Source organism: Rhinolophus sinicus, chromosome X (assembly GCF_036562045.2).
Source record: "Rhinolophus sinicus isolate RSC01 chromosome X, ASM3656204v1, whole genome shotgun sequence".
Taxonomy (NCBI): domain Eukaryota; kingdom Metazoa; phylum Chordata; class Mammalia; order Chiroptera; family Rhinolophidae; genus Rhinolophus; species Rhinolophus sinicus.
Window position 1 is genome coordinate 31,110,655 of NC_133768.1, and position 23,696 is coordinate 31,134,350.

General features: G+C 41.6%; 1 long non-coding RNA gene across 11 annotated transcripts in view; it reads right to left on the reverse strand.

The window, feature by feature from the left end:
• Positions 1 to 23,696, reverse strand: part of LOC141569739 (uncharacterized) — a 204,949-nt gene that overhangs the window by 135,995 nt on the left and 45,258 nt on the right. For all 11 annotated transcript variants that reach the window (XR_012493505.1, XR_012493501.1, XR_012493503.1 and 8 more), the window contains exon 5: positions 20,336 to 20,498. This is a non-coding gene — a long non-coding RNA (uncharacterized LOC141569739). The remainder of the gene's footprint in view (positions 1 to 20,335; positions 20,499 to 23,696) is intronic.

The following is a 23,696-nucleotide window of genomic DNA, read 5'->3' on the forward strand; positions in this document are numbered from 1 at the left end:
GGCAGAACTAGGTGTGTTTGTAGGGTCTCTTCCAGCTTGTGATTCCATGCTTAGCATTTTATTTTCCTAAATACCACGTACCTGGGGCTGCTTCACAATTAGAATGCTTTCACGTGTTTTCTATCAAACAGGAAGGCACATTCTATTCAGGGCAAACAATATTTGAACCCCAGACAGGAGAGTTTTGCTCTCAACTTTGGACCTAGTTCTAAACAAAATAAAAAAAACATTATTTTGCAGCTACTTTCAAATTTTATTTTCTCTGTTGCTGAAAACTGACATCTTAAAATTTCAGAAAGAGAGCTGCAGTCTCTTTTCACTGCTGAAGCTAAAATATGAACACATATCCTGTATCTAAATACAGGATATATTGTCAAATTTTTTTTTCAGGGAAGGTTCTTGTCCAAAACTGTTCTCATATTGCATTTGAGGTTTGCAAAAATGGCTAGAATTCAGGAATAGCACATTTTTCCATCCTGGAGGGAATTAATTGGATAAAACAGGAGTAGTTCTGCAGCCTTTCTGGCTTGGTTCTGGAGGAAAGAAGAGGCTGGGGGTGAAGAGGGGGAAAACAAAAATTCAAACCCAAGAACAATCCTAGCACGTACTCAAGTAGGAGAGAAATTATACTAGATGTAATATGACTGCATCTCCAAATGACTGCAAAGAAAATGATCATTTTCTACTTCCGGCATAAATCATTAATCATCATATTGACCTTATATTAATAACAAGAAAATGCTAAGCTTAGAGAAACCGTCACCATATTACATATTTTCTATATTGTAGCATTTTAGGCTCATTTAATATATTTCAATTTTCTATACATTTACTTATTCTTTCTGAAAAAGAAAAATGTCTATATAAACCCTCTCACATGAGATAGTTTTCTGCCTTGTGCAAATGCTGACAAACTTTTCCTTCATCCCTCTGGAGAGAAGAGAGCCAGTGTCGGAACTGTATTCTAGTGGGTGGTTAAGCACATATTGTTGGAATCAAACAAACGTAGGCTCAAATCTCAGCTATACTACTTACTACAAGTGTAACCTTAGGCAGCTCGCATAACCTCTTTGAGCCTCAGCTTTCTTGCCTGGAAAATGGGAATAATATTAATATCGCACAAGAATACCATAAGGATGAAATGATATAATGCATGAGAAAACACTGTCAAACAAGTGGAAAGCACTCAAAAAAAGTAGCACTTGTATCATCAATTGCTTTTGCAATAAAATTGTGGAGACCCTCTCAAGTATCAGGAGCATCTCCCGATTTTTCCTTTTTTCTTTTTTTTAAGGAGGGCGCAGCTCACAGTGGCCATGCAGGGATCGAACCGGCAACCTTGGTGCTACCAGCACCATGCTCTAACCAACTGAGCTAACCAGCCACCCTGCAATATGCTTTTGATCCAACTTTCCTCACTGCAGACCTCTTTTACTGAACAGCTATCTTCTGTGGCAATGTCCTTTCAAGTATGAAAGCAGAGAGGCACGGCTTTAGGTGTCCAAGATCTAATTCATTTAAAACATTAGCAAAGCCAGCTTTTCTTCCTTCCTTTGGCTAAGTGAGATTCAACATCACCTCCTGAGGTCCTTTGCGGCCCTGTTGCCTGTGGAGGCAGGGGGAGCAGTGCATAGGTGGCAGAGGTCTACTTGTTTTCTAAGTAATCTAGCCTAAGACCATCATCCATTACAGCAAGAAACATCTAATGATGTTTCTTATAGGAGAGGGTACAATTATGAAAGATCCCATATGAATGGTGGAATTTATCTCCTCTCCCACTCAAATATAGACTTTGGGGTACTTAAGTATTGGTTCAGATTCCCCAGAAGCAGACCCTGAGATGAGGATTCCTGTGGGAGTGATTTATTGGGAAAGTGCTCCCAGGGGAGACCAAAAGAGTGGGGGAAAACAAGACAGAGAAAGTAGGGAAGCCAAGAAGCAAGGCTGTGATTTTAGGAGAAGTCTAAGTTTCATAATCATCCCAGTGTGTAGCTTTCGAGTGTACATTATACCTAGTTTATTTCAACATGAGGCAAAGGAACTGCACTTTCATGTTCCTGCCCAGTGGCTATGGGCCTCTCCATGGGGTTGCAAATTCAAAGGGTCTATGTATAGGTGAAGCAACCCCATTAGCCCTAGGGAAAGCCAAAGAAGAGCACAGGTGCTAGTCATTAGCAGACAAGCACACAAATGGGGTGCTGAGCATAGCAAACTGGTGAGAGGGATCTGATGGGATTCGGCCACAGCATGTAGTGTCGATCACTAGCTTGCTTTCCTACTTAACCATGGAAGGCACTGGAAAACAGCGGAAATGAGAAACACCAATTAGCACCTTTTTACCAGGAATCCAATGGATCAAATGAAGACTTTATCATAGGTATTAACCTGTATTTGTACCTCTTTACTACTTCCACTTACAGAGAATCCAGGGGTTTTGGAGTCTATGGCTGCCATCTCCTTTACCAGCCCTGAAAATCTGTAATTCTTCGGGGGTCTCATTTGCACATACACCAGGTCAAACCAGACCCAAAGCTCCAGCTAAGAAAACATTTGCATCTTTTATCGGACCCTCTACTCTAATTGACAGCATCCTCCATGTTGCAACTGCATATGGATTTTTTAAACAGCTGCACACAAGTGCTTAAAAGTCAAAACATCCCTAGCAACCCAGAAACCGACAGGCTATGAAACGGATGCTTAAGGGTCTGTCATCCAAGCTGAACTCACCTGAAAACCGATGTTGTATAAACTGCAAAAACTGTCTCTGTGTGCTTGTCATTTTTCTACAAGGAACTGTAAGGGTTACAATTTTGTTCTGAGCTGTTCATGTACTTTGGACAAGGGACAGCCTGGCACCAGGCAGTTATGAAACAGGAAGAGTTCATTCATAATTTTCCTCCACACACATACACACACACACACACACACACACACACACACACACACACACACAGCGTCACCCCCTCATTCCACCTGTGCCTTCCAGTAAACTCTAGAGCTCACTGAAAGATTTGTTCACAGCCTACCCTACATGTCTCCCTCACACAACCTACCCTCCCTGTGCTTCCCACAGGCACCTCAGACAAGACATGGTTCTTAGGTGGCGCTGAGTTTGTCCCCCAGAAGACATCTGGCAATGTCTGGTGACATTTTTTTGTTTGTCATAACTAGAGGAAAAGCACTGCTGGCATCTAGTAGGTAGAGGCCAAGGACGCTGCTAAACATCCCGCAGGGCACAGGACGGTACCGCCCCTCCCAACAAAGAATTCTCCAGCCCCAAATGTTAGTAGTGCCAAGCTGAGAAACCCTGTGCTACTGGGTAAAGAATGTTGGTGTCTTAGTTTAGGTCTCCTCAAAAGCAGACTCTGAGACAAGGGTTTAAGTAAAACAAGTTTCTTTGAGAGGTGATCTCTGAAAGCACTAGTAAGCGTGAGGGTAAATGAGACAGGAAAAGGAAGAAAACTAAGAATGGGTGTGTTGAACGGCAGCTTATCCCTATGGGCAACTAGGACTCAACGCTGCTGGAGAACTATGGAAGACTATGAGGCATGCCTCAGAGTTGGCCCACAAAAGGACAAGGAATATTTATCTTCCAAATCCCATCCTTCATGAGCTGAGAACTGCTCCCAAGGATATTCAGTGTCTGGTACTACTACCTGTCCAGAACCAAAAGAAATCTCCCTTAGGTAGAGAGTTTTGGGGGCTTGCGGCAGGGCCCCATGGGCATGTATGGGAATACTGAGTGCTGAGTGTTCTGCGGTTGGTCCTCCATGCAAACAATCATGGGAATATATCTTCAGTGGCTTTTTCCGAGGATGATGTCTTAGCCAAAAAAGTAATGCTAATCATGACTGTAGTAGGTGTCCTAGGAGACAAGCAAGAGTGATATGTTTCAGTTAGAGAGACCTTGTTAGAACCTGCAGTTGGAAGGATTCTTAGAAACCAGCATTGCAGCCCTATACCAACCAACGCATGAACCCCTGTAAGAACTTTCTGGTAAATAATCATAGTCTTTGCTTGAATACACCAGGTTACCAGGAACACCTTAGCTCATGAGGGATACCCATTCCATTTTGAGGGAGTGTGATGTGGGGAAACAGCCACTTGGGAGCGAAGCAGACCTGAGTTTGAACCCAACTCTTCCACTTACTGTCTGTGTAACTTTGGGCATGTTACTTGATCTCTCCGAGTCTTAATCTCTTTAGCTATAAAATATCAGTAATATTATCTACCTCTTGAGGTTACATTGAAGATTAAATACAAGGAATTTAGCACAACTTCTGACACATACTACCCTGTTTCCCCGAAAATAAGACCTAGCTGGACAATCACCTCTCATGCGTCTTTTGGAGCAAAAATTAATATAAGACCCAGTGTTATATTATCTATTCTATTCTATTCTATTCTATTCTATTCTATTCTATTCTATTCTATTCTATTCTATTCTATTCTATTCCATTATACCGAGTCCTATATTATAGTAAAATAAGACTGGGTCTTATATTAATTTTTGCTTCAAAAGATGCATTAGAGCTGATTGTCCGGCTAGGTCTTATTTTCCGGGAAACATGGTAGGTGCTAAATAAATATTAGCTGCCTTCACTCCTTTCCTTCTCCATCTTCTCAAATCTCACATGTTAGTTCTCTGCTTAATAATGTTTGGTCCTTTCATTCTGGTTCTAACTTCCGGAAGAATATAACATAAGTCCAGCCCACCTTCCCAATGATTAAAGATTTCTCTTCTCCACCGAAACAGGCTGGCTTCCTCTACTATTCCTCACACGGCCTGGCTCTGTGGGCCTTCGCTCCGGTCACTCTTCAGAAGTGAGTGGAGTCCCCCCAGAGAAACAGCTTCAACCACACCATTACCTGGGACAAAATACACTTGGAGATCACATCCTTTTAATTTTGATGCATGTGGATCCAAATGGGCTTTGTATGGAATAGTTAACACAAAGAATAAAATCTGTCTAGTCAAGAAAAGAAGGCAGGATATGGTTTTTTCTTTCTTTACCATGCTCCATTTTAACGCTTGCAAATGTTTCTTCCAACCTGCACTTGCCCCTTAGCCCTCCATAATGAAAAGTGCTTTCTGTTACTTTTTTAAAGGAAAAAAAATGTAACGTTTCATGGAAGGGAACAAGATTTACATTCTGAAGAGAGGTGGCCTCATATTTCAGAAGGGCTGGCAAGTCTGCCCTTGGTGGTTGCCAGGAGGTGGGTTGGACAGACACAGCTTGAGCTGGAAAGAACATCCAGCCTTGAAATGTGAAGTGGCAACTTTTCCAATTCCACTCTCCCTTCCCCAGCTTGAAGCCCCTGAATGCTCCTTCTGGTCATGCTGACATCTGGCTGGAGAAGAGAATCACCCAGCAAGAGATTATTTTGCTTTTCATTAACTATAACATGATCCCATTTTTGTAAATACATGTATGTATGTGTGTGTGTGTGCAAACACATATACCAAAATGTTAACAGTGGTCTGTATCTGTGTGTGACAAATTTGTTACTTCTACATTGCTATATTATCTGATTTCATTTAGCAATGAGCATGTATATAAAATTACTGCAGAAAAATCAGGAAAAAAGACCCTGTTCCTCTTTTCAAAGAACAGGTAGGTCATGTGACCTTGGTCCACAAAGCAATGAACAGGGCTCGGCGTTTGTCTCCTTGAGCCAGAGTTGTCTGGATGAATGGCATCCTCTAGCCTGTGGGTACCAAGCTACTTGGCATTTGAGAAATTAAAATTCAGGAACATGAAGAGCTTCTCTCTGCATATCCCCTCCCCTACTTCCTTGGGATGTCACTGGCAATCCTTCTACCTACTACCAGCCACTGAGAACCTGAGGTTCAATCTGAGGACTGGGAAGAAAGGAAGTCCCTCCTGGGCCAGAGGTGACTTGTAGGACAGAGATGCTGCCGTCTGCTCCTTCCTTATTCTCTGGTGGGCCCGGCACTGTGATCGACACAAGTAATCACAGATTCTCAGGGATGATGAAAACTCAAAGGTCATTTGATCCCAGCCCTTATTACCACTGTCACTGCTTCATAACTGCCTGATAAACAGATTCAATGTGACTGCTGGTTAACTCAGCGACTCAAGAGGTTTGAGCCACAGAGTCAGACGCCCCAATGCATCTCCCCAGCCAGTCCCCTTTGCCAGTGCCCAGGAATACAAAGACATGACTCAGCATTTATGCTTCCACGAGTGGAGCAGGAGGGGCCACGGACCCATGGTGGGACCAGCACCAACCACAGGTCCCATGTACAGCTTCTGGGGCTGGGGATGGTGACACAGCTGGTGTCAGTACAAATCTCCCTCCCACAGAACCCCTCCTTGGGGTGTATGGACATGGTTGAGGGCCAAAACACAGCACTGTTCCTCAGTTCAAGATAAGGAAATATCTTTCTGGGCCTGACTCTCTATATAAGCACCAGATGGTCATGATTAAAATTAAATTAAATTAATGTTTGACAGTCCGTGAAGGACATAAATTGCATGGTGTGCTGCTTGTCCAATCTGTCATCTTGTTTCCCTTGGCTCAGGTCAACAAACAATAGCCAAAGGCTTCCTCTCTGGGTCAAACAGTAGCTTATTTCTTTGCTATGGGAATGGCTGCTCGGTTTACTAAATTGTAGGCTCCTATGCTGCCAAAATTGTGATTAAGATGCCTTAAAAGGCAGAGAATTCTATCTTCTTGCCACAATCTCCAGCAACTATCTCCCAAACATACTGTAACGGTAATTACTGATTAGAATTCAGAAACTGGGAAATCTGGCCTAAGAGCAAACCATTGCCAAAATCACAAAGCAATTTCCAGCTCTAATGACAGCCTGCTTCATTCACATGGTTTCTAGAGCATGTGGGCAGTGTTGATGTGTTATCAAGTTGCAAAAGAATCCATGATATCACATTTTAAAATCTCCCGTCTGCCAAGTACTCCCTTGCAAAGAACTTTCAGATTTAGACTTCTGCTCTTTCCTCCGGTGTTATTCAGGAATTAGTGTTCCAATATTTACATTGTCTTTCTAGCTGCTTACATCCAAAGTAGAATTTCAGCCTTTGTACTTTTGCACAAGAACTTTGATGACATTTTCAAAATGTTTAACATATATTCTTTGGTGGCAAAGATCGTTTCTCCAGGAGGAAGCCAAATAGAACAAGCAACTGAAGCACGCACAGGGTGGTAGAAGCTGGGATGTACCACCCAGATGGCCCCTCAGGAATGAAACACTTAATCCTCCAGCTGCCAGGAGTGCTGCTGGGAGGCGGCCTTCAGCTGTCAGTCCACTTTGGAGATCGCCTCCACTGAAGAAATCTGCCTCGCCCAAGATCTCCTCTCTTTCTAAGGGCAGCCCACATCTCCCAGCTTGAGAAAACCTGGAGAGGCCTGCTTTTCTTGCTGTTTTCTCTGCCTGGCCTTATCTTCCAGATTACTGCCTGACTCCTTTCCTCACTTCATTCAGGTCTCTGCTCAAATGTCATCTCATCAGAAAGGCTTTTCCTGATCTTTTTTTCTAAAAAAGCACACACTTCCCCCTTCGCCACAACCCCACCCCCATGGCTCCCTCTGCCCTTACCCTGATTTCATTTTCTTCATAACTCTTACCACTCACATTATTTAGATATTAATTTATTGTTTAGTTTATTGCCTGTCTCCCTACTATAGTATAAACTCTATGATGTCTGGGACTTTAGCTGTTTTGTTCTTTGCTTTTTCTCCATGACCTAGAAACATGCCTAGCACATATATAGAGGTGCTCAGTAAATATTTGTGAATAAATGAATGAGTGATGATTTGCCTAAATCTTAGCTACTTCGCAGTACCGAGGCTGCCTAGCTCTCTCCGTTCACATCCTGAGAATCAGAAACGCTGCCAGGGTAGCATAATAGTCAAGAACACAGGCTTTGGAGTTAGGCTGACCTATTCACTTAGTTCACAATAACATAGTTCTTAAACTCTGTCACATTGCTCTCAGTACTGTAATGATATTCATGTACTTAATGCTCATAAGAGTCAATAAGAGGTGGGTATTATAATTATTATTATTCCCGTTTTAAAGATGAAGATACTGAGAGGTTAAGTAATTTTCCAGGTCACACATCTAGTAAGAGTCAGAATTTGAACCCAGGCAGTCTGTATATAGAACCTCTGCCACTTACCAGCTATGTAATTTTGAGTAAGTTCTGAATTGGTTTCTTTGCCCGCCCCCAAAATGGACATAATAATGCCTACCACACAGAGTTGTAAGCCTGAAATGAGAGGACATACATAAAGTGCTTAGTAGGGTCCCTGATCCACATAAGCACTTATTAAAGGGTAGTTGTTATCATTTTTTGTGTGCCAGTGCCTTGCCTTCCCCTCCATCCCCGCCGACTTCACTGACTTCCAAAGATCACCCCCATCTGACTTTTGTGTCATTTTGGACGCCCTATATTGACGGCTTGACTCTCGCTGAAGGTCTTGGATAATATACCCACTCATCATTCTGATGCTCCGTGGACAGCCCCAGCATGTGTCACCTCCACCCTGGACTCCACTTTAGCTTGCCTCACCCCTGCAGTTAGACCTATGGCCAGGTTCAGAACTCCTCACTTCTGCCCTTCCTTGTCAGATCTCGAAACAAAATAATTATTAGAGTGAGAAGCAACAAAACGCAGGTGGCATGACTTGCCTTTCAGTTCCTTTGGGTTCCCATTTATGTTATAATCACTCAGATAAGCCACAGCCCAAATCTGACCAGGTGTGGTGGCCGCTTTCATGCAGTGCCCAGATCCACCTTCAATAAAGTCCTTCTTGCTACAACTGCTAGGTGTTCTGGTGGTAGACAACCCTCAGCTCTTAGCCCCTTCAGGGGCTGCCTCAGCTGCAGAGAGCCACGTTGGCCAAAAGGTGGTGTCCTTAATGACTTTCTGAGGTTGTCCATATCCAATGACAGATCAATGCAGGAATCCAAACTCCCAGCCATTTTGGCCCAATTCAGGACAACTCTGAAGGGCCATTCTAGCTCTAGAGCTCCCTGTGGGTTGACGGAGGCTGTTGTTGGGCCTGCATCACAGCTTAGGTTCTCCCTCTGCCAACTCCAACTTCCTTCCCCTCCTTTCACCAAGTGTTGATCCCAAGGCCATGCCCTAATCAGCCTCCTACTTCCTATGCTCTCGCTCAGAGTCAGCTTCCCAGAAATCCCAGCCTACAACACAAGGTCAAGTCCACGTCACTCACACTCATTGTCATGGTCTCTGGAGTCCTCCAGAATTAAACCCAGGAGATAAAATGGCCTCTCAGGATTACAGCTCCCTGGTCAATCCCCCAACCCATCCGCAAACATTTTTTCACTTCTTCTCAGAGGCATTACTAGTCTAGCCTGTCTGCTTACATAAGCACATAAATGAAGCCAGAAAAATGATCTTCCCTGATGCCCATTAATCAATTTGTTACCTACTGTTCATCCTCTCAGCTCAGGACTTCTCTTTCCTCAAGGAAGTGAGACAGATGATCATGGGTTGCCACACAACACTGGTTCTTTACTTTGACCTCTTGTGTCCTAGATTGATTTACCAGCAAACAAGTTCATTTAACTATACATCAGAAGCAGACAAAGAGTCGGTCATTAAGGGAATATAAACAACTATGTGCTTCACCTATTTTGTAAAGCTAATATATTTGTAAACATGCCCTTGGGCAAGAGTCAGCCTCAAGGATACCCACTTTGGGAACAACAAATCCCAAACCACTTATTTTTCATGACCACAAATGACATTTTGATCTGAGTAATCGTTAAAATATCTGTACTTTGAATGGCCCATAAAATCCTAACGTGCTTCCTTACATGTCAGTTTTCCTAAACTACAACTGGACGAACCTCATAGCTTCCATTTGATCTTTAAGAATAGATAAAATAACTGCCCTACTTAAGTGTGCAGTGCTGTGTGTTTGAGTGTGTTTGATAAGCTACTAAAATCATAAAGGATCAAAATGCAGTGGAGTGTAACTGCTTATTTTTCTGCAGGAAGATATTTTATCTTATTAAGTAATCTTCCTAAGCGAATCCTTTGCTCTCACAGCATGCAGCCTAATTCTTACAAAGGAATTCTTGACAGTCTATTGGTTTCTCATGTTAGTTTTTGTCTTATTATGTCCCTTTGGAAATATTGTTTCATGTTTGATCTTAGACTTTGTCTCGATATCTAAATTGGAGCTAGTATTGTTAGGCAAGCACGGGTACAGATCAATATTCTGTCCTTTATAGTGAAAGATGATATGATTCATACTAACCTCAATCTGTATGGACAATTACAGCTGTAAAACCAGATGCTACTCTCTCAGGCCCATTTCAGCCATATGTTTTGATTCAAGGTGCGGGGCACTTGGCAGAGATGCTGAACATCTTGTGTCAGTCAGCCTCTGATACGCCTGGACTATCTGAAGATTATTTTTTTTAAGTAATGATTCATTGACGATGGGGGCTAACCACCTCTATTGCCTCCTAGGATCCTACAACGCCCATGGGCCATGCTCTAAGATTTTGCCTTTGTGCCCCAGATACTTATAACCACCACATTTCAGCACCCACCCCCATAAAGTAGTTATTTGGGTTACTTGGAACAGTGAATTGACCAGGGCTTTTAAAAAACATTCAGTATATAAAAAATTATGATTGCTAACATCACTATAGGGAAAACTACTGCAGTTTAACATCTACCTATAGGAGCTCCAAATTTATTGGGAAAGAAAAAAGCAAAACAGAGTGATGTCTGCCATCACTGAAATAGGTTGCGTTATATGACCACTCACATAATCTCAAAGTGAATCATGAGGGTCCTTGTTAAAATGCAGTTCCCACTGCAGATCTATTTAATAAGAATCTCTGGATTAGTGTTGGAATCTGCACCTTTAACAAGCTCCCCAGTGAGTCTCCTGCACACAAAATGTTCAGAACTGTATTGCCCTAGAGGCTGATTATTTCAGCCAAGGCATGGTTCCTGCAATACCACCACTAGTTAATGGTTCTTTGTGTTTTGGAAGGAAATGGTAGCATTCGGTGACTATGACCATTGAAATGCACGATTCATCCTTATAATAATGCTGTTAATGCCCCACCCAGAGCTCCTTTACCAGTCTAATGCACCCATCCCCCAGCTGCTGACTCCATCTTTCCCACAACCAAGATCGGCTCTATTTCCTATTTAGCAGCTGTGAATGTTGGCTGCTAGCAACTCACAGCTGCACTCTTCTCTGAAGAATTGTTCTCGCCTGATGAGAGCCACCTCATCCAGAGATCCCTAGGAGGTTATATAGCCAGCAACCTGACCAATGACTGGCTGGTATGAAGGAGCAGAAGACCAACTACTTGGCCTCAAGGGAGACCACTCCGTGGTGCCATTTTCGCTCTAGAGCCCTATGTGGAATCAGGTTGATGATAGACTTCTACTGTAGCCACCTCTTTGCTTAGCTTCCTCTCCTGCTTTTCCTGCTTCCTTCACTTCCTTCCTTTGAGGTTTCTCCTGAGATCACTCCCTCAGTAAGAATCCCTGTCTCATTCTCTGCTTCTAGATTACTCTACCTAAGGTACCACTTATATTTAGCAGTTGAGGAGGTTTTTCCAAGGAAAAAGAGTTGTAAAAATAACAAAAGAGATTCTGTGAATAAATGCAGAGATATATATTTGTAGTGACAGAAAAGAACTAGGAGGTTCTGCTTCTAAGTAAAATGGGGTAACGACATCATGTTTATCCCATTCAATGCAGATATAAATCCTGGATTGAATGCATAGGGCAGCTATTTGAGGGTTCTCAAAAGTAAATAGTAGCCCACAGAGTGGGAAAGAAGATAGACCAGAATCCAAAGTACTACCAACCAGTGGTGAGTTTATTATATATTTTTCTTCTGCTATTGCTGGCCTAGACTCAAGGCAGCCCCAAACCTAGAAGTGGAACTAGAGCATGGACAAAAAGATCCAGAAGAGACCCTCTAGTTCTGTCTGGAAGGGGAGGAAAGAGATGACCTGATACTTAGAGAGAGTAAACAATCTCCCAGGGTTTTTTTTTTCCTTTTCTCTGTTCTCTTGTGTGGGGACAGAGCCAGGAGTGCAGTTTCCAGGCTCTTGGCCTCACGTGGAAAGGTGCTGGCTCAGGTAGTAAATGGCCATCAACTGTGATTAGATGGCCATCAGCTGTGGCTAGTTGGCTGTCAGCTGTAACCATTGAGCCATTGGCCACTAATGTAACTGCTGCGGCTACGGAGGAGAGTCGAGGAGCAGAGTCGAGGAGAGTGGAGGAGAGTCATCGTTCGGTTGGCAGAAAAGTGGACAGCAGGTCGCACGTCCTGTGAACCTAGCCTCCAGTGAGACTATAGTGATATGACTCCCCTACTTATGGCTCCGTGGGTGTTCCTTTTTGGCTTCACCATATCCTGCGTTCTCTTGTGGGGAGTGGGAGCAGAGACCCTGCTGGACGCCCTGCACGACACATGACATAGTCGGCAGGATCTCCCGCATGACACATGGCACAGCGAGCAGGGTATGGTGCCAGCCAAAGCTCTCCGAAGGGCGGTAGAGCAGTTTGTGTGTATGAACACCCAGTCACAGGAAGACCAGGAGGAGCAGCTGCTGGAGAGCTGGACCCCTGTGGAGGGGTGGGAAGATGTGGACGGTTCCCCAACCAGCATAGGCCGGAGAAAGCAAAGGTTGTTGCGGCCCTGTCGGCTGAGAATTTCTTGCTGAGGCAGCCCGGATGCAGGACTTGTAGTCCCAGGAGGAAACGCTTGCTGAGTCCTTCGTGGGAGATGAGGGTGAGGTCAAGGTCGTCCCTCACCCCCAGGACAGCCCTGGCGAATGACTATGGACTATGGGGAATTGCGCTCCATCCTTAATTTAATGGACAGCTTAACTGTTTGCTTGGGAACGTACCACCATGTAGTGGAACTGGCAGATGTTTGGCCCTGGCTGTATCCAGGGGGTTTGGCTGTATCCAGAGAGAGTGGCAGTGCCCTGAGAGCCCTGGCTGAGCCCAGGCAGTCTGGCTGTGCCCACAGAGCATGGCAGTGCCCTGAGAGTCCTGGCTGAGTCCAGGAAGTCTGGCTGAGCCCAAAGAGAGTGGCAGTGCCCTAAGAGGCCCTGGCTGTGTTCAGAAAGACTGGTGGTACCCTAAGAAGCCCAGGAAGTCTGGCTGTGCCCAGAAGTACTGGTGGTGCCCTGAGAAACCCTGGCTGTGTCCAGAGAGCCTGGCTGTGTCTAGGATATTGCATTCACCTCCAGGCTCCTCGCACAGGGCCCCTCGCAGAAGATGCTTGTCACGTAGATTGTGAGGCGAGAACCTGTAGGGGTGGAGTGTGGGGACAGAGCCAGGAGTGCAGTTTCCAGGCTCTCGGCCTCACGTGGAAAGGTGCTGGCTCAGGTAGTAAATGGCCATCAACTGTGATTGGATGGCCACCAGCTGTGGCTAGTTGGCCGTCAGCTGTAACCAGTGAGCCATTGGCCACTAATATAACTGCTGTGGCTATGCTAGCAGGAAAATGGGGTCTAGCAAGAAGATGGTGGCTGAGCTAACAGGAGCAGATTGCAGAGAGGCGGATGCCACCAGAGAGAATATAGTGATATGACTCCCCTACTTATGGCTCCGTGGGTGTTCCTTTTTGGCCTCACCATATCCTGCGTTCTCTTGTGGGGAGCAGGAGCAGAGAGCCCACCGGACATCCCGCATGACATCTTGAACACGAGGAAACCTGCAGTAGCAGCAGCAGCAGCAGTAGAGACAGCACCAACAACGGGGGCCTACAAGTGCCTAAAACTGATGTAGGGGAGCCATGATATCTGATCAGAAGAGCTGTGTCCCAAGAGGATGTAGTGAACACCCATTGCTGTTTTTCTCTCCCTTCCCTCCTGCTGTTTGATCCCAGACATGGGTACAACAGTGGGAAGTGCCCGACATAGTAGCTAAAGCCCCATCTTCAGTCTCTGGAGTCAGAGACTGAAAGGTGAGCCCCAAGGAAAAACAAGTAACGGAAAAATGTTGAAGAGTGTGGAGCTTGTGAAAACAACCCTATAAAATTGTTCATTAATGCCTAGGCTCACTCCTTAGCTTGCATAAGTGGATCTATCTCACTCTAAAAAACATAAAAATTTTGAGAACTGAATCATGGGATAGCACACACGTGAGACAAATCTGAATAGTACTGCAAAGCCTTTGAAACTCAACTGACATTGGAACCATAAGCCATAGAAGGCTGGTTGGAATGTGCAGCCTGAGCTGAAACGACTTGATTGCCTGTTAAAAATATCTATATTACCCAGAGGACTGAAACAACACCCAGAATCTCATAACCCAGAGTCTCCCAAAATAACCAGGATAAAATCTAATATTATTCAGCATACAGCGAACTAGGAAAAATCTCAATGTACATGGGAAAAGACAACCAACAGACACCAAGGTGACACATGTTGAAATGCCAAGGTGACACATGTTGAAATTATCAGACAAAGACTTTAAAGCAACTATTATTAAAATGTTCCAAGAAGTTAAGGAGAACACTGTTTTACTGAAGTATATAATTGACTCACAATATATTAGTGTCAGGTATACAACATAGTGAATCAGTATTTATACACATTACGAAGTGATAACCACAGTAAGTCGAGTTACCTTCTGTCACCATACAAAGTTATTACAGTATTATTGGCTATATTCCCTATGCTGTTTGTTACTTCCCCATGAATTACTTATTTTATAACTTTAAGTTTGTACTCCTTAATCCCCTTCACGTATTTTGCCCACTCCCCCACCCACCCGCTCCCATCTTCTGGCAACTACCTGTTTGTTCTCTGTATCTAGAGTTTGTTTCTGTTTTGTTTTGTTTTGTTTGTCATTCATTTTGTTTTTAGATTCCACATGTAAGTGAAATCATACCATATTTGTCTTTCTCTGTCTTACTTATTTCACTTAGCTAATACTCTCCAGGTCCATCAATGTTGTTGCAAGTGGCAATATTTCATTCTTTTTTATGGCTGAGTAATAATCCATTGTGTGTGTGTGTGTGTGTGTGTGTGTGTGTGTGTGTGTGTGTATCTCACATCTTCTTTATACATTCATTTGTGCATGAACACTTAGGTTGCTTCCATGTCTTGGCTATTGTAAATAATGCTTCAATAAATATAGGGGTGCATGTATCTTTTTGAAATAGTGTTTTCATTTTCTTCAGATAAATACCCAGAAAAGGGGTTGCTGGGTCATATGGTAGTGCTATTTTTAGTTTTTTGAGGAACCTCCATGCTGCTTTCCATAGTGGCTGCACCAGTTTACATTCCCAGCAAGAGTGTACAAGGGTTCCCTTTTCTCCATATCCTCACCAACACGTGTTAGTTTTTGTCTTTTTAATAATAGTCATTCTGACATCTGTGAGGTGATCTCATTATGGTTTTGATTTGCATTTTCCTGATGATTAGTGATGTTGAACACATCTTCATATGCCTCTTGGCCATCTGTATGTCTTCTTTGGAAAAATGTCTATTTGGGCCTCCTGCCCATTTTAAAATCAATTTGTTTGTTTTTTCATCTTTAGTTGTGTGGGTGCTTTATATATTTTGGCTATTTACCCCTTATCAGACAAATCATTTGCAAATGTCTTCTCCCATTCAGTAGTTTGCCTTTTTGTTTTGCTGATGGTTTTCTTTGCTGTGCAGAAGCTTTTTAATTGATGTGGTCTCATTTGTTCACTTTTGCTTTTGTTGCCCTTGCCTGAGGAGACATATCCAAAAAATATTGCTAAGACTGAGGTCAAAGGGCTTATTGCCTATGTTTTTTTCTGGGATTTTTTTATGGTTTCAGGTCTTCCATTCACGTCTTAGTTTAGTTTATTCTTGTATATGGTGTAAGATAGTGGTCCAATTTCATCTTTTTGCATGTATATGTCCAGTTTTCTCAACACCATTTATTGAAGAGACTGTCTTGTCCTGACGGTATATTCTTGCCTCCTTAGTCATAGATTAATTGACCATATATGTGTGAGTTTATTTCTTGACTCTCTGTTCTATTTCATTGATCTCTGTGTATGTTTTTGAGCCACTATCATACTGTTTTGATTACCATGGCTTTGTAGTATAGTATGAAATCAGGGAGTGTGATACCTCCAGCCTTGTTTTGCTTTCTCAGTATTTGGCTGTGGTTCTATACAAATTTTAGGATTATTTGTTCTAGTTCTGTAAAAAATGCCATTGGTATTTTGATAGAGATTACACTGAATCTGTAGATTTCCTTGGGGAATATAGTCATTTTGACAATATTATTTCTTCTAATCCATGAGCACAAAATATCCTTTCATTTATTTGTGTCACCTTCAATTTCTTTCATCAATGTGTTGTAGTTTTCAAAGTACAGCTTTCACCTCCTTGGCTAAATTTATTCCTAAGTATTTTATTCTTTTTGATGCAATTGTACATATGATAATTTTCTTAATTTTGCTCTCTGATATTTTGTTAATAGCATATAGAAACACAACAAATTCCTGTATTTAATTTCATATCCTGCAACTCTACTGAATTCATTTATTAGTTCTAGTAATTTTTTGGTGGAGTGCTTAGGGTTTCCTCTATATAATATCATGTCATCCGCAAAAAATGAGTTTCACTTGTTCTTTTCCGATATGGATGCCTTTTATTTCTTTTACTTACCTAACTGCTGTGCCTACAACTTCCAATACTATGTTGAATAAAAGTGGTGAAAGTGGGCATCTGTTTCTTTTTCCTGATCTTAGACAAAAAGCTTTCAGTTTTTCACTGCTGAGTATGATGTTAGCTGTGGGTTTGTCATATGTGGCCTTTATTATGTTGAGGTATGTCCCCACTATCTCCACTTCATTGAAAATTTTTTTTCATAACTGGATGTTGAATTTTGTCAAGTGCTTTTTCTGTATCTATCGAGATGATCATATGATTTTTATCCTTTGTTTTGTTAATGTGGTATATCATATTGATTTGTGGATGTTAAACCATTCTTACATCTCTAAAATGAATCCCACTTAATCATAGTGTATGATCCATTTAACGCACTGTTGAATTAGATTTGCTAACATTATATTAAAGATTTTTGTATCTATGTTCATCAGGGATATCAGCTTGCAATTTTCCTTTTTGGTAGTGTCTTTGTCTGGTTTTGGTATCAGGGTAATGCTGACCTTGTAAAATCAGTTTGCAACTGTTCCTTCCTCTTTAAGTTTTTGGGATAATTTGACAAGCATAGGTATTAACTCTTCTTTAAATGTTTTATAGAATTCACCTCTGAAGCTGTCATGTGTGAGCACCTTCTTAGCCTCTAGGTATGTAGGAAACCTGAAGTCTCTCCCTCAGGCTAAATAAATATGCATTTTCCATGGGAAGATTGGGTTTGTGTTTCAGTCTGCTGTTGGTTATCCCGGACTTTTGTTTTTTAGGAGTTCTTTGATTACTAATTCAATTTTGTAACTAGTAATTGGTCTATTCAGATTTTCTATTTCTTCATGATTCAGTCTTAGAATATTGCATGTTTCCAGGAATTTATTTTAGATTGTCCAACTTGTTGGCATATAATTGTTCATAGTATTCTCTTACGAACCTTTATGTTTCTGTGGTATTAACTGTAATTTCTATTCTTTCACTTCTGATTTTATTTATTTGGGCATTTCTCTTTTTTTTCTTGATGAATCTGGTTAAGGGATTATCAATTTTGTTTATCTTTTCAAAGAATCAGCTCTTAGTTTCATTGATCCTTTCTATTTTTTCAGTCTCTATTTCATTTATTTTCACTCTAATCTTTATAATTTCCTTCCTTCTACTAACTTTAGGCTTTGTTTGTTTTTCTTCTTATAGTTCCTCTAGACATAAGGTTACATAGTTTATTTGAAATTTTTCTTATTTCTTAAGGTAGGCCTGTATCACTTTGAACTTCCCTCTTACAACTGCTTTTCCTGTATCCCAAAGATTTTGAAATGTTGCATTTTCATTTGTCTCAACATATTTTTTCATTTCCTCTTTGATTTCTTCATTGACCCTATTGGTTATTTAATAGAATGTTGTTCAGTCTCCATGTGATTTTCCTCCAGTTTTCTTCTCATGATTGATTTCTAGTTTCATACCGTTGCAGTCTGGATAGATATTTGATAAGATTTCAATCTTATTAAATTTACTGAAACATTTTTGTGACCTAACATGTCACCTATCCTGGAAAATGTTCCATGTGCACTTGAAAAGAATGTGTATTCTGCTGTTTTTGGATGGAATGTTCTGTATGTACCAATTAAGTCTATTTGGTATATTGTGTCATTTAAGACCAATGTTTCCATATCAATTTTCCATCTGGATGATCTATCCATTGATGTGAGTGGGATATTAAAGTCTTCTACTATTATTGTAATGCTGCCAATTTCTCTATTTCTGTTAATGCTTGCTTCATATATTTAGGTGCTCCTATATTGGATATATAAATATTTACAAATGTTATATCCTCTTGTTAGATTGATCCCTTTATCATTATGTAATGTCCTTCTTTGTCTTTTGTTACAGTCTTTGTTTTAAAGTTTATTTTGTCTGATATAAGTATTGCTACCCTAGCTTTCGTTTTCATTTGTATGGAATATCTTTGTCCATACCTTCACTTTCAGACTATGTGTGTCTTTACGTTTCAGATGAGTTTCTTTTAGGCAGCATATAGATGGGTCTTGTTTTTTTTTTTTTAATCCATCAGCCACCCTATGTCTTTTGATTGGAGAATTTAGGTGAAAAAGCTACCTTTTTCAGTCTCACGTGAGTGGCATTGTGTAGGTGAGAATCCTGCTTATTCACCATCATCCTAGCTCTTGGTTGTCTCTTGAACCTTTGAGATTGTGTAGTCTGCCTGAGTTATTCTTGATATGCCCCCGATTTTGAGGGTGCACCAAGACCTGTCAGTGTTCCAGGGGGAGGAATCTCATTCAGTACCTACTTTCAGGCTGATCGGAAGGCAGACGCTCAGTCAACAGCTTTTATACTATGTAAATTTGTACAGTCCTATGGGGCCAAAGTAGTTATCTCTGCTGGCTTCTAGACCAGGAGATCTGGAGGTGTCCCCTAGGCAACAGTTGCTGAAATCAGGACTCCAGATGAATGTTTAAGCTCCCTTCTGGGAAGTCTCATTGAGCTGTAGTGAGGCAAAGGGGGTGTGCAAGGATGGTCTCTCCCTGCTTTCATTCTCTGGGAGCACCTCCTTTGCCTGTAGTTATGTAAGAAACCTGAAGCCTCTCCCTCAGGCTGAACTGCCAGGCCAAATAAATATGCATTTTCCATAGGAAGACTGGGTTTGTGTTTCAGTCTGCTGTTTGTGCAGTGCCTTGGGGGTGGAAGCCTGCCAAGAACTGTCTTTTGGATTGTTCTAGTCCTGTGGAGCTCAGTTACGCTAGCTGTCTTGGCCACCAGGGTCAGACAATCGAGGGGCATCCCCTGTGTGGACTGCACATGCTTGCTGGCTTTAGGAAGACAATTGTAGAGTGTAGGGAGTGGGGCTTGCTCACTGGTTTCAGGAAGGCCATGGGAAAATGTCTTGACTATCTGTACCCACAGGCTTCAGCAGTGCCTTGTCTGTGTGTGCCCCCTCTAGCTTTAGGCTGGGGATGGAAGAATGCCATGACCAATTGTGCTCACCAGCTCTATCCAGGGGGCAGTGGGATTTTGCAACTGTTCGTGCTCACAGACGTTAGCTAGGAAGTAGTGGAATACCATACCATTCATGCTCACCTGCCCCATCCAGGGAGCAGGGAAATGTTGCAACCACCCACACTCTCTGGTTTCAGCAAGCCATTGGAGTAGTGCTGAGACTACTTGCCCCTGCGTGTATTAGCAGGGTGGTGGTAGGGTGCCATGTCTGAGCTTGCCCACTTGCATTAGCAGTTTAGGTAGGGAGTACAGTAATAGCGATCACCAGCTCCTCCATCTGAGTAGAATTTCAACTATCCCCTGCCCCTCTAGCCAATGGTTCTAGGTTAAGAAGTGAATCTCCTTGCTATATAGTCTGGGCACTTTTGTAACTGCTGTTTTTTTTCCCACTGGGTCTTGGGGTGAGTGTGACTGCATGTGACCTTTAAGAGGGGAGTCTCAGTTTCTCATAGCACTTTGGGTCCATCTAATTCAGCCCCATTGGTTTTCTAAGGCAGATGTTTGGGGATTTGTCTCTGGTGCAGTTACCAGGAGTTGGGGTGCCAGATGTAGGGCACCTCACTCCTCCCAGAAAATCACCTGTCTGGTGAGAGCCCATCCTACTGTGTGTCACTACACCAGGGGTGGGTTGATTTTTCTTTGTTTGTTTTTGCCAGAGCGTGTCTCTGCCTCTCCTACCTGTCTTGATGTGGTCCTTTTATCCTTCGTTGTAGAAAGTAGCAGTCATCTAGTCTTCAGAGAAAAATCATGATCCATGTAGCTGTAAATGTGGTGTGTCCATGGGAGGTGAGTGCAGGATCTTCCTATGCCACAATCTTGGAATCCACCCTTCAGGAGAACCCTTTTGAAATGAACAGAAAGATACAAAGTCTCAACAGAGAAACAGAATATATAAAGAGGAATCAAATGGAAAATTTGAACTGAAAAGTACAATAACCAAAATAAAAAATTCACAAAATGGGATCAATAGGAAAATGAAGATAATAGATGAAATAGTCAGTGAATTTATTGATAGATCAATAGAAATGATTCAATCTAAACGACTGGGAGAAAAAAATACTGAAAAAAGTAATGAACAAAGCCTCAGGGACATGTAGGATAATAGTAAAGGTTTAATATTTGTGTCATTAGAGTCCCAGAAAGATGAGAAAGAATGTGCTATAGAAAAAATATTTGAGGAAATGATGGCTAAAAACTTCCCCAATTTGGTAAGAGACATAAATCTATAGATTTAACAAGCTCAGTGAATCTCAAATAATACAAACCCAAAGAAATCTATGCCCAGACACAGCATAATCAAACTGCAAAAAACTAAATACAAAGAAAAGGATCTTCAGAGTAGCCAGAGAAAATAACACCTTATAGAATAACAATGTGAATTCCAGCAAATTCTCTTCAGAAACCGTGGATGTAGGAAGAAAGTGGAGCAACATTTTTTTAATCTACTGGAAACAAAGAACTGTCAACTCAATTCTTCAGTAATGAGGATTGTCAACTCAAAAAGAATTGTCAACTCAATCTTTCAGTAAAATAAAAGCATTATCAGACAAAAGAAAACTAAGAGAATTTATTTCCAGCAGACCTTTAGAAAAAACAAACTTTATTTTACTAGAGAAGTTCCCCCCCCCAATATTTTATTGGGGAAGGGGAACAGGAATTTATTGGGGAACAGTGTGTACTTCCAGGATTTTTTCCAAGTCAAGTCGTTGTCCTTCAATCTAGTTGTGGAGGGCGCAGCTCAGCTCCAAGTCCAGTCGCCATTTTCAATCTTTAGTTGCAGGGGGCACAGCCCACCATCCCATGCGGGAACTGAACTGGCAACCTTGTTGTTGAGAGCTTGCGTTCTAACCAACTGAGCCATCCGGCCGCCCCTCTGGAAGCTCAGCAGCAGCTCATTGTCTTCAATCTAGTTGTGGAGGGTGTAGCTCACTGGCCCATGTGGGAATCGAACCAGCAACCCTGTTGCTCAGAGCTCGTGCTCTATCCAACTGAGCCATCCAGCCACCCCCTCGTATGTCCCCTTTTGAGCCGCTGCCCCAGCACTGGAGCTCAGAGTGAGTAGGTCTGTTGGCAAGTAAGTCCATGTTCAGGCCTTTTAAGAGGACTGCCTGGGACTCTAGCTGCCCTCTGTCTCCCCCAGCGACAATCTCTGCTGGTTTCCACAGCTATAATTTATGGGAACATCTCTTCCTGGCACTGAAACACTGGGCTGGGGAGCCTGCTGTGGGGTTAGGACCCCTCGCTCATCAGCGGGGGAGGCTCTGCTGCTGAGATATCCTTCCCGATTTTTAACCACCGCACATGGACATGGGGACCAGCCCATGTCTCTGCTCATCCTACCAGTCTCAATGTGGCTTCTTCTGTTTATCCTTATTTATAGGACTTCTAGTCATCTAAACTTCAGGTGATTCTCAATGATTGTTGTTCTGTAGTTTAGTTGGAATTTTGATGTGGCTGGGAGAGGATGCAAGCACAGCCTTTAGCTAATTCACCATCTTGACTGGAAAATCTGCATGCCTGGATTACATTAATTAATTTTCATTAATTAATGGTTCATTAATTAATTAACCAGTCTTGCATACCTAGGATAAGTCACACTTAGTTGTACTGTATACTCTTTTTTATTCTTTTTGGATTTGATTTGCTAAATATTTTGTTGAGGATTTTTGCTTCTGTGTTCATGAGGAATATTTGTCTGTAGTTTTCTTTTCTTGTAATGTCTTTTTTTCTGGTTTTGGTGTTAGGGTAATACTGGCCTCTTAGAATGAATTAGAAAGTATTCTTTCTGCATCTATCCTGTGAAAGATATTGTAAAGAACTGGCATAATTTCTTCCTTAAATGTTTGGTAGAATTCACCAGTAAACCCACCTAGGAGTGGTGTTTTCTGGTTTGGAAGGTAATTAATTATTGATTCAATTTCTTTAATAGATATACACCCATTCAAGATAATCTGTTTCTTCTTGTGTGGGTTTTGGCAGATTGTGCCTTTCAAGGAATTGGTGCATTTCATCTGGGTTATCAAATTTGTGGGCATAAAATTGTTCATAGTATTACTTTATTTTCCTTTGAATTCCCATAGTGATGCCCCACTTTCACTTCCGATATTACTAATTTGTGTCCTCTCTCCTTTTTTCTTAGTTAGCCTGGCTAGAGGCTTATTGATTTTATTGATCTTTTCAAAGAACTGGCTTTGGGTTTCATTGATTTTCTCTATTGATTTCCTGTTTTCAATTTCATTGATTTCAGCTCTGGTTTTTTTTGAAATTTTAAAAAATACATTCAATTATAGTTGACATTCAATATTATTTTATATTAGTTTCAGGTGTACAGCATACAGGTTAGACATTTATATAGTTTATGAAGTGATTCCCCCGATAAATCTAATACCTACCTGGCACTATACATAGTTATTACAGTATTATTGACTATATTCTCTATACTGTACTTTACATCCCCATGACTATTTTGTAACTACCAATTTGTACTTTTTAATCCCCTCACTTTTTTCATCCTGCCCCCCAACACCCTCCCATCTGGTAACCATCAGTTTGTTCTCTGTATCTCTGAGTCCGTTTCTGTTTTGTTTTGTTTTGTTTGTTTGTTTGTTCTTTAGATTCCACACATAAGTGAGATCATATGGTATTTCTCTCTCTGTCTGACTTCTTTCACTTAGAATAATACTCTTTAGGTCCATCCATGTTGCCACAAATACTAAAATTTCATTTTTTATGGTGGAGTAATATTCCATTGTATTTTGATTTAATTTGCTCTTTTTTTTTTAGTTTCCTAAGGTGAAATCTTAGATATTGATTTTAGATCTTTCTATTTTCAAATATATGCAGTCAATGGTATAATTTTCCTCTTAAGAACTGCTTTCACACAAACTTTGACAAGCTGTGTTTTCATTTTGATTTAGTTAAAAATACTTGTTAATTTCTCTTGAGATTTCTTCTTTGACCCATGTGTTATTTAGAAGTGTCTTGTTTAATCTCCATGTATTTGGGGGATTTTCCAGTCATCTTTCTGTTATTGAATTCT